Source organism: Streptopelia decaocto (genome assembly GCF_964273445.1).
Source record: "Streptopelia decaocto genome assembly, chromosome: 7".
NCBI lineage: Eukaryota > Metazoa > Chordata > Aves > Columbiformes > Columbidae > Streptopelia > Streptopelia decaocto.
In genome coordinates, this window is record NC_138661.1 from 64,992,493 (window position 1) to 64,999,713 (window position 7,221).

Sequence of the window (7,221 nt, forward strand, 5' to 3'; positions counted from 1 at the left end):
AACGCACAAGAAAAGCATCCGGCCTCGGCACATCAAAAGCATTAACCTCGAAATGATGAACGGCCACCAGCGGCTTTCTGACAGGTCAGCCAGCCTGCAGATACCAAGCCAGGCTTACTGACTAAGCTCAGTCCTGGGATCTCCTCGAATCTCTGCTGGGAGCGAGGACTTTTTCCCTTCTAAGGGAAAAGTCTCACTTGAAGCATTTTGCTTTATGCTTTTGCTAACTCGGTGGAGGAAGGAAAGGGTGGAAGAGGCTTTCATTCCACCAAGACAATAGACTATGAAACGACCAGAATATCTTCTGTTTTACCAGAGCGATTAAGAATTATGTCACAGGAGGACAAACAGAAAGTGTATCACTCTCGTTTCAGTCTCTGACAGAGCAGAGACAGGGACACTTTGCTGTACTGGGATTCAGGATTTGGGGCACCTCTGCCAAGTTCAACCACATCATGTAAAGTCCTTACTCCCAGCAATTCCCAGGAGAACACACTGACACCAGGCAAGGAAACAGAGGTGAGATCTCCCTGAGACTGTTTGCACGGGCTACAAAGCAATAAGCTCCTATTTCTAAGGAAACACAGGTGAGATCTCCCTGAGATCGTTTGCATGGGCTACAAAGCAATAAGCTATTTCTATTTTGAGCTTTTCCGAACCTGGCTGCTTGTAGAAATTGCTGCCAACTGCCCAGAAGTGTGTGAACAGGGTAGACCGTGATTTTGGGAAAAGTTGTGACCACCGCTGCTCCGCAATGAGCTGCAGTGGAAGCCCCGACTGCAACGCAGGGATTGGGGGTCAGTACCAGCATTAGCGACCGGCACTCGAAGATGCTGCTTTTTTAAGTACTGGTGTTTATCTCGAGCAGAAATTGCCCATTCACTTAAAGCCGCTTTCTGTTTCCCTGGGGACCAGGGGAAAACCAGGCCCTGCCAGCTTTATCTCCGCTCGTGAATCACGGCCCGATCTTTCTAGTCTCCTTGACTACGGCTAAATAAAACAGGGCCAGGAATCATTCACTGGCCGTTAAGTGCCTGAAATAACGCGGTGACTGCATTGCAGCCCGGGAGTTTTACGGCAGGGGGTTCGGGGTGTGCGTTTCATGCCCTGGGCTGTGGTATCGAGGGGTGCCCAGGGTTCCAGTTGGTGCCAGAGGAGGGTGCAGGACGAGGGACCCAAGGAGAACCTGGTCCATGGGATATGTTGCACACACGGGAGGGATAACCTGCCCCAGGACCTGCTCACAGGCAGCATCGTGGCTAAATTCACCCCAGCTCTTATGTAGCAGCACAAACGTAGCCTGTGTGAGCCCAAAACCAACAGACTGTCTCCCCTAGGTGCTAAATCTGAAGATAAAAGCTGATGGATGTGGGGACACAAAGTCCCACAAGTGAGACAGCGACGGTCAGCAACAAAAACCTGACATTTAAGTCACCACCTGTTGCTCCAAACTCCAAAGTTACTTTTGCTTCCAGCATTAAGTACTTTCCATTGCAGAGACGGCCTCATCCGACACCTCAGTTTAATTTCAGTTACAGGGTCTCATCGGCTACTTAAAGATGCATCAAGAACAGGCTCAAAAACCTGACGGGACAAGAAGCCCTCCCATGACAAACAACCATCTGAATCAGTTTTCATATCATAAAAAGGAAAAACAAACAGCTTTATTTCTTCCTGTTCTGAAGCTGAGTAGTTTATTCCTGTTTCAAATAAATCCACAAGGGCAAACAGTGGTTTTTTGCATAACTCCTAGGTTTCAATGAACACAAACTGAAAGAGAAAGACCTGCTGATGCGTTCTCCTGACCATCCACATCAGTAGGTGTTTTTATGCAGACTAAATGGAGTATGTAAAGCCTTAGAGCAGGAAAACAGGATTATGATGGGATTTTGGAGGAAACAAATTCCTAACAGCAAGTCACACACCCCTTTCCTACACTGCCCTTGCCTAATTAATTCTGCATCCGTAGAAAACCAGCACTCCATGAATGAAGCAACCTCCTGAGAAACAACTACACGAAAACTCATAAAACAGGACATGTTAAAATTATGGCCAGGAAATCTCTAAATCTTTGCCATATATTTTTACAATGTGCTCGCCTACGTTTGACCTCGGTGCAATATTTATGAAATACAAGTGTCAGAGGCGGAGAGCACTTCATTCAACAATCCCAAGGTGGTATGCAAACTGGTTTTCTTCTCAGCTCAGCATTCAGTTCTGGGACTTCAAACAGAGAACTGAGCTGACCTGCAACCAGAACAGTAGAGATATAGTAAAAAAAGCCTCCAGCAATAACAACTTCCCCACCCAGGAACACTTGCAAGTTTTTAAACTCAGACCTAAGACTGTCTAGGCTGTACTTTCATCAGCCATCACTCTACTGCAAAGAAGCTGACACAATAATTTTGAATATTAATTGATTCCTCTCTCTTTTTTTTTTTTTAATATGAGTTTAAATCCACCCACTCTAGAAGCAAGAGATCACTGGGTAATATACTGAATTATTCTCTCTTAGCCGAGCACTATGAACTGAAACAATCCTTAGAGGCTGCAGGGACCTATTTGTGACTGGAGCTTATTGCAATTACACAGACACACAGAATTAACTTGTTCCTGAAAACCACCCTAGAATGCACGGTGGCCAAGAGCCACGTTTGGCACTTGAGATTCTCAGAAGAAATGTATAAAACTGCCTATAAAAGCCAAGCATTACTTCTGGATCGCAGCGCTTTACAAGTAAAAGCAGAACACATTCAGCAGAAAGTGTTCACTGTTATATCTGCTGTGAACTAAATAGTAAATGTGGGCTCCCAAAATTGCAGTACAAGGGTTACTTGCAATGAAAAAAAATAAGAAAGTCTTTTCTGACAAAAATAAAAGATAAAATGTTCTGGGATGCCATCCAGACTGTTTGGAGTGATCACGTATTCAGATTAAATGGATTCAGTAAGGTCAGGTCGTTTCAAAAAACTCAAGTATGATCCAAAAGAAATACAAATTTCATTAGGCTTGAGCTTCCATATTCTTGCAAGAAATGCTGAAAAATACATATTGCCTCAGCCACCTGTAATTCTTACACTTCCTACAGTGTAGCATCTACTTTTATAGATACAGAGATTTTTATAGAGGAGGAGAGAGCACAATTTTGCCAGTTGTCAAACACCAGCCACTAAACCCAACTCATAAATCTCTGCGCTGGACTAAAAGTTCTGTAATCTGGCATCTCAAATCTTGTCGCTCAACTGCTTCAGCGAGAGTGACCCACACAATATTCTCTCCAATACATCTTTTCTTGTTGGCTCATTTGTGATCAGGTCAGCAGCTTTTAACTTTATGGTGAGCCATAGTACCAACACCTTACATGGAAAGTATCTTTTTAAATACTCTTGTTGCAAAGATCAAACCCTTCAACCGTTATTTTCCCAAATCCACTTTGTGTTACAAACTCATTTTCCACACTGTGCTGGGTGTTTCTGCTGTTTGTTGGGAGATCATAAATGCAACAGCTATAGCTATTATATATAGTTATTTCTATAGCTATGTAGACCTGGTTAAGAAAATGCAGTCTGAGGGACTCCACTCTATCAAAAACACAATTGCAAGATGCACGTTGCTGACATTTTATGGCAATAATTATTTGGGTTATTATACTGTCTTTTTTTTTTTTCTCATGGGTTTGATTGCCATTTTCCCCACAGAATATGGGAAAATCATCATCTATCCTGTAAGTGAGAAAAACAGACACTAATCCAGGCCATACGAGGTACTGATCCCTCTCTCTTGAGGTTCATAATGTCACCCCTTCCTCTCCGGTCCCCACACACAGGCTGAGGTGTCCTACAAATCTCCACCTTCATACCAGTGCACACAACTGCATTAAACAGCTTCACAAAGTTCTTTACGTTGCCTGAAAGGCAATAATTGTATTAAGCTGAGCCTATTTTGATCGGCACCGAGTGTGAAATTTTGTCACCCGATTAACACTCCACTTTGCCACAGGCGTGAAGAGCAGAAAAACTGCAATGATTTCCTAGAGAGTGGGGACGGTGTCTCGGCTCCACGTTCCGCTCCTGCCACCCGCAGAGTCAGAAACTGGACGTGTTTTCTCATGGAGCAACAGGGACTTGGAAGCACATGGTGAGCCGGGTCATCCCAGGGCAAGTCCCTTTCAATTACTTTATATTTTAAAACCCCAAAGCCCTTTGCTGCTCAGTGCTGTACTTTCTGACTCTGTCAAAGGGTGGCCGCTACCATTTCTAGGTCACTAGGTCTCCAGTACTGCCCTTCGGGGATATTTTCACGAGACTCAATAGAGTTACCGTGTCAGACATCCCCACAGTAAATCTCTCCTACTGTCTGGTGCTTTATCATTGGTTTCACACAAATATATGACTAGATACTGATAGATTATTTTCTTTAAATAAAACCTTACGTGAATTTATACATTCTAAATAGATCTGTAAATGATAGTTCATAATCTGAACTGCATCTCCCTTGCTCTGACAATAAGGAACTAAGCAATGAGCGGCCCGTCCTGGAGCGTCTGCTCAACACTGTCCTCACGATATTGCCACAAAATTCATTTTCCCTTCTCTTCCTTTTAAAGTAGATTAAACTAATGGGCAAAAGCCCTCATTATAGGTGTCATGCCTAATAATGTGATTCCCAAAGCAGCACTGGACTGTTCCTCCCTAAAGAGAAAGGGTTTAGAGACAACTCCTTTGTTCACCGTTAGTACATTTTTTAAATTGGACTTCCCTTTCAGCTACTTCATTAATTTATCATAATCAATGCACAGGACCAGACTCCAGTCAGTTCGGATTATCTTTCAAGATCTCCACAAAGCACAAGATCCCAAATCCCAAAGAAGAAAATTAACATTTCATGCCTCTTGCTGAGTCACCTGGAAATATTGGGACATTTCCCAAGTGTTTCCCTTCATTTCTTTCTGCCCTTTATTACCTCTCACCTGTATAAGTCCAAAGATTTGAAAATGCTGAAAAATAACCTTCTTCTGTAGTGGAGTTTAGTATGAAAATATATTTGGAGGTTATCATTATGTTCATCCAGGTCACCAGAGACAACCTTGTCAGAGCTAAATATCACAATTTCAAGTGAATCTGAGCTTTTGATAGGAAGAATCCAGACAGCAATTCATGTCAGGGTTGGTTTTACTCAGGCTTCTGTTTTGAAACATCAAAATTATTAATTATTTCATGTACAAAGAGTGACAAAAAAAAAGGTCATTAATACATGAGCACTGTCAAAAATCTTTTGGCAGGAGATTAAGTCAATAACATTCTACTAGGAAGGAAATAATGACTTTTTTAATATTGTACCTTCTGATTAACAAGTCAAGGCAAAGACATTTTGTTAGTATCTTAGTTCTACAGAACTGGCACATGAGACTTTACCGAAGAAATTCTAACACTTGTTTGGTTTCCCTTCTCTCTCCTCAGCTCTCCATTCCATCCTGGAAATGCCCAAAGTTGATAAGGCACCACTTCCAGAATGAAGTTCAACAGCTGCGTAACAATCCACGTCTTTCTTGAGGGTTCCATGACTTGGAATATGAATTAAAAAGAAATACTGTACCTGGTCAAAACTGATGCTGCAGGAAGGCAAAAGGTCACTATTTTTGTCCCAAGCTGTGATATTGGATCTCTTTAGATCTTACAGAGCACAAACCATGGTTAACCACCCGCTCCACCTGCAGCCTCGGAACACTTAAATTTCTTTAGCTCAGTTTAAGTCTGTTCTTTCACAAAAACTCATTTTTACTTAGAAACTGAGGAGCACTAGGTATTGTCTAATTTACTAAATCACCTCTGGTTCAGCCGTACCGGTGCTTTCTGGTTCATAAACCCGCAGTTTTAGATCATAACACCTCACCGATGTGATGAACTGCTGCTCTATAACGCACAGTTAGGTGGGAAGATAGGCCCTGGGTGGAAATCCCCAGCTGCCAGTATTCTGCCGAAGCAGAAAAGATGAATTCCTGATGCAAACTGATCAAATATGTATGTGTTTTGCTAGGAGAGAAAGAGAGCTGATATCCTAGGGATGCAAAATAAGCAATAAGAAACCACGACCTAATCTAAGTCACTGCCTAAGCACTGCAAAGACTCTGCTTCATGTCCTTCATCATTTTACATATATATATATATATAAATATAATATATATATTTACATATTTAGAGATAGATTTATTATATACATGTTAAAAGGGGAAAAATGTGCCTCCTACACTGTATCAGTTGACATCAGCTAAAGCTGTTGGAAACTGCGGTTCCTCTGCAAGAGATTTGGATAGTCAAGTCTTGGGATGAGGAAGCAATGGAATTAAGAGACTAACAAATATTTGGGTTCATCTGGCTTAAAAGTCACTATAATAGGACAAAACAGAGGAGTCGAATGGGCAACCGACAGCAATAACCAACAGAAGTTTTCACACTTCAAGCTCCAATTATGTGGCACGCACTGGCTAGAGAGGTCGACCCACAATTTCACTGAATATTCTAGCACATCACTCTTTCTATTCCATGTCAAAAAAATCACTTCTGCTCCTCGACATACAGTAGCATCAGTTATTTTCTGATTACTTCAAGACAGAAATTAACTGAATCTGACTGATATTCAGCCTTTCAGCCTTTTTCTTCCTCCAAGATGTTTTGTGTTCACTTTGCATGTTCAGTAGTAGTTTCCCTGCACACTGATTAGATTATAAACTGGAGAATAGGAAAGCAAACAGAGATTAAACAAAGCTGCAGCAGAGTTACGTCTATAAGAACTAAATCCAACCCCCAAACTGCAGAGGCAACTCTCCAAAAGTCATGGTAAGTAGAGTATGTACATTTGCAGTCCAACTTCCATTTAAAGTGGATGACAAGTTTAGCAAGGATAATACCCTTCAAATACTGGCTGATTGGAGAGGCAAGGACATTTGCTCAATTTACCGATAGTATTATCCTGCTGGCTGGCTGGGAGTAGATCCCCCGCTGCGAGCTAACAATAAGAGTTTTCCTTCTCAAGTCCCTGATGCGCGGGCGTTTTTCTTCAAGATCATGGGAAAGTTTGGGGTTTTTATTTTAAATCACTGCAGCAAAGAGTAAAGAAGATTAGTTGGGTTTGCTGCACAGTCCATCTCACTGGTTTTGGCTAATTCATAATCAGCATGTTGTAGAATATAGTTTTAAAATCTTAGATATTTTTTTAGTTTAA

General features: G+C 41.8%; 1 long non-coding RNA gene across 1 annotated transcript; it reads left to right on the top strand.

Moving 5' to 3' along the window:
* The first annotated feature begins 246 nt into the window (after window positions 1-246).
* LOC309442028 lies at window positions 247-6,927 on the top strand. Its single transcript, XR_014184529.1, has 3 exons — window positions 247-519; window positions 4,000-4,137; window positions 5,460-6,927. It is a non-coding gene; the product is annotated as an uncharacterized lncRNA (long non-coding RNA).
* The last annotated feature ends 294 nt before the right edge of the window (window positions 6,928-7,221 follow it).